A 4,821-nucleotide genomic window follows, 5' to 3' on the forward strand; every position below is an offset into this window, starting at 1 on the left:
AGGATGCTTCCTTGGAAGGAGAGAGAAGCCAGGGAAAAGAATATCTATAACATAATATAAATATTCTGTAATGTTTATTCACCTCTACTCTAAGGAGAATGCCTGATAATCATCTTAAAGTACTATGATTTAAATATATGTATATAAAAATATAATCCAAAACATATTTTAATTAAAATTATTTTATCTAAATTATATTATATGTTCACTTTTTCAAAATCAACAGATAGTAGCATGTTCATATGTTCATGTCTATAATCTTCCATTTTGGTACATAAAGGAAAAGTAATTTAGTTTCACATTATAGGTGGTACAAATTTTTGGATGTAAACTTCATACTCATTTCTAATCATTTTTGTGGCTTTACGTAGAAAACTATTCACCAGCTAACCCAAGTGTTTCTTAATTCTAAATGTTTAAGAGGAAATATTGGCAAAAGAATTAACATCATCTTACAGTAAAAACACACACAAAATGAGGCTATGATTTGTGTAAATATTTCACCATTTTGTATGGCCAACCTTAATTTCTCATAGCACATATTTTTCCTTCATAGTAATCCCATGTTTGTGTATTTAACAAAGTAAAGCTGAGAGATTTTGAGTCTCATAAACTTCTTAGCAGAATCTCTTGGCATCATAATTTGCCTGTTGACTTTTAGTCCTAATTGGTTCATTTCTTTAAAGATGAAGAAACAGAAATGTTATAACTTGCTAATATTTTGCCTTCCATGTTATTGCTCTTTCTTAAACATTAGAATGTAGTGTTTAAGGATATTTGTTGTAAGCATGTCTCTGAAGATATCTCCCCAAGGCAGTATTTACTTTCAAGTTATGGTGATTATTTTGATGGAAAAGAATTGATACTATAGGATAAATTTTTATAGGTCAGTCAAGGGACCATTCTGTGACAGTAGTATTTGTTTTCCTAAGGCCTTAGCAGGTCTGTGAGAAAAGTCAATGTAAAAAAGGATGGATACACTAAATGTAAAGTATTAATTATCAGTACATAGTAGATTTCAAATTTTTCCCCCATATAATTTGAGAGTCGGAATTTTAAAAAAAGAATAGTTTCTGAAACTTAATTTTCTGAGTATTTTGAAAAGATTTATTTCCATAAAACATTTATAATCTAGGTACAGTAATGTTATTCTCCAGGATTGAGATGCATGATGAAACAAATAAATTTAGTGGAGAGCACTAAGATAACCAGTTAAAAAGTGAAAATTCTGTGAGCCAATTATTCATGATAGATGTAGCCTTAGTCATGGCTCAAATCTCATTGAGTCCTCTTACAAAAACCTCTTCCTTTGATTTTGAGTATTATACAGTAGTCCATTGTTTCAGACACCTTTCTCCAGGCTTGGTCCAATTTTTCTCTTTACCTTATTGCCAAAACTCTTGGAAAGAGGTTATGATGGAGGAGGGAACTGTTTTATGGAAAGAGAAAGAAAATAGAGGAAATTAAATAGAAGAACAGAGTTGTTTGATATATTAGAGAACTCTAAATGTATTTTCATATCTATCTACCTATCTAATCCAACTATCTGTCAATCACACTTCAAAAGCTCATCTTTTAATTCTGCTTCAATTGGAATGATTCTGCCTCCTGTTGATAGATAATGTTCCAGGGCTTGTTGTAGTTACCACTTTCTGCATAGCTGTACACAGAAGAAAAAAGACACGATGTATTATAACCAAGCTCAGTTGCATTGAATATTGTGGATTCTTCTGTTTGATCCTGACTTGGCCCACCAACCATCTCTCTCTCTCCTACTTTCTCATTTTCTAAAAAGATGTACAAAATAAGACATTTTAAGTTTACACATGGAATTGCAGTAATTTTGAAGCATTTAAATTATCTAAAGCTTTCCACTCTAGCCCTTATTTTAAATCTAAAATTATTTTGCTAACATCTGTTTAAATATTGAAACAGATGACATCAACGTGTCCCTGATGTTCATTAGTGCAAGTTTTCTCAGATACTGAGTAGTCACTTAAACTGTGTAGTAGATGTTTTCCTAAGGGGTATTCAAAGTTCAATATTCAAAGTATCCATGAAGGAAGGTATTTTCATTAAATTATTGGATATATTGGAATAAAAACAGGTAATATTACTAGGAAATAATTAAATCCTGATGATGTTATATAAATTCCTTAGCTGATCAAATATTTCTTTTACTTCTTAAAATAAGTATATCATCAGCAGGGTTAAAAGCTAGTGATTTATTAGTTTAACTTAACAGATATTTATTGCAATCATTTTTCATCTGATGGATTTTATCTTTAAATCAGGAGTAACATCCCTCTGAAAGTTCTCCTAAATCCAAATTTCTTTAATCAGCTTGAGTAATCCTCTACTTTTTAAATTTATTTCAAAAAAATATCAATATTCACCTGAGGTTTGATGTGTTGATTAACAAAAGAAGAAAGCTACCATTTTTTTCTTATGTAAATTGTATTTTTCTTCCCTTTGCTTGTACCAAATTTCAGATAGAAATGTAAAGTATTCTCTAAAAAATTTATCATAATTGCTGATTTCAGTTGTCACTGAATTGTCTCTCAGTTTCTCACTGCTTGTGTCAATGATTCTGAGACACACAAATTTTAATAACCTTTTAGCATAGCCTGTATTACTTTAAAAGAATGTACAAAACTTAACAGTTCTGATGTACCAGAACAAGACTCCCACCTTTATGATGCATACTTTCCTCTGTTAATAAAGGATAAATAATTACTTTCTAAAGTTGATCCTCAGCTAGAAACACAGAAAGAAGTATACTTAATAACAAGATCTATTTTTGTACAATTTAATAAAGAAGTAGTTCAAACAAGGCTGTTTGCAAGTTTTTCAGAGAAACACTTTTACTTTATAATGTCATGTTTATTTTTAAGTTTTGAAATTTATTTGAAAATATTTTATTTTTATGTCTTTCAATGGATCCTATTTCAAACTTATACATACATAATTAAAAACTATTTGAAATGGTTTTGTGGTATAGATAGTAAATTTATCTTTTCAAAATACCAATTTTAAATACAGTTAGAGGGTACTGTGTATTTGAGACTCATTTTTTTATCATGAAGTTAAATAATTAAATAAATTTTTTTATATTTTTAGAGCTGTTCTTTCTCAAATATTTTTTGCCAATATGCCAAAGAATAAGTAATTTCTTTACCAAAATTACTGTAAGCAGTTATGAGCTGCCACTCAGAATACCAAGACTTTACAGGCTCTGGCAGCAGAGCATGGAGATAAGAGATTGTAGGTCCTACGAATTTTTCTCTCCCCTTGGGAAAATGTACCTACTTCATGAAATTCAGCAGATTCCCAGGAATAAAGCTCTGAGGAGAACTCAGGACATTCAGAATTAATTGTAAACATTCTAGAATGGTGTATTGTATAAAGCAATCATTGCAAATTCATACTAAAACAAACAGTAAAACCAAAACAAACCAAAATAGTCTGTGTCCCTGATATATATATATTATATATATATAAATAATATATATGTAAGTATATATATGTGTATGTATATATTTTTATATGTATATATATATATATTTTAATGAGCACTAAATCGTTTATTTTTATCTCACGTGCAATCTAACCAGACTAGTTACTCATGTCTTGAAAAAGTAAATCCTTGTGTGGCCATCAGAGCATTGATCAAATTTTTTTTATCCCATGGTGTCCTAATTTAAGTATTTCCCAAATATTCAAGATTACCTATAATCTACATGTATTTATCAGGCATTAGGATGAGAAAACAAATGTATTTAGAGCTATGAACAGTTGATTTATGTGCCTAAAACATATTGACTTATTTTATTATTATGAAACTAATGTCTAAAAATAGAATTTCATTCAAAAGTCCAAATTTTGAATATTTATATGATTTATAGAGTTTGCAGTTTGCAATTTCTTAGTCATTAAATAGATAATGCTTATTTTGAATTTAGTGACACACAGTGTTACTTGTATGGAATGTTCAGGTTGTGATGGAATCTTGAGATGGAAGTTGAAATAAAGGAAACTACTCCAAAAGAGTAGTAAGAAAGATTTAAAATGTTCTGAATTGTTTTCTGGCTTTGAAGTATGCAACCTTTAATACATGTGTTTGTCTTATATTGTCTTTCTGGGGTATTATACTTTGACTTAGTGGTTACTGCCAAATCCATCTCTCTTTTTTTTCTGAAATGATTTAGCTGTAATAAGACACTTGTTTTTCTTTTCTCCCTTTTACACTTTTTCTGCACAACTTTGCTTTATTCTTTAACCCCTCCTATTCAAATCCAAGTGAAGTATCACAACTTAGACTTCAAAGCAATTTTTAAAAATCTGTTTACTTGAAAGATGGGGGTAATTCTCTTCCATGCTGTTTGTGATTTTTTTCTTTTAAATTAGATACTTCAGCAATTTAAATTTATTTCTAAAATGTGGGTGGAAAATTGATCTAAAACATTTAAATGCATGATGCGTTAAATATTAACTTTATTCTACTTTATCTTGACTGGTTAAGGAGCCCTAAATTAAACTTGTAAGCTCAGATCAAAGTTTGTTATAAAAATAAAGCACTGAAGTTTTTGAACCTATTTTGAATATCTAACAAGGTTTCTTGGTTTGTTATTAGGATACCATGTAAGGAATAGATAATTATTGTATAGGGTAAAATATGAGCTAATATGGGTAAAAACCTGGAAAGCACAATCTGTATATGTTTTATGGCCCAAATGTGTAGCCCCAAATTAGGCATGCAGGAAGCCATCAATATGTGCTTCTGGAGATTGAGAATGGTTAAGCCAGGTCTCAATCACTGCA

At 29.7% G+C, this 4,821-nt stretch overlaps 1 long non-coding RNA gene across 1 annotated transcript; it reads right to left on the reverse strand.

Annotated features, from left to right (window-relative positions):
- Positions 1–1,084: 1,084 nt before the first annotated feature.
- Positions 1,085–3,375, reverse strand: LOC112671661 (uncharacterized). Its single transcript, XR_007407827.1, has 2 exons — positions 3,310–3,375; positions 1,085–1,429 (listed from the first exon to the last, which is right to left on the reverse strand). It is a non-coding gene; the product is annotated as an uncharacterized LOC112671661 (long non-coding RNA).
- Between the last annotated feature and the right edge of the window lie 1,446 nt (positions 3,376–4,821).

This window comes from Canis lupus, chromosome 32 (genome assembly GCF_003254725.2).
Source record: "Canis lupus dingo isolate Sandy chromosome 32, ASM325472v2, whole genome shotgun sequence".
Lineage (NCBI taxonomy): Eukaryota > Metazoa > Chordata > Mammalia > Carnivora > Canidae > Canis > Canis lupus.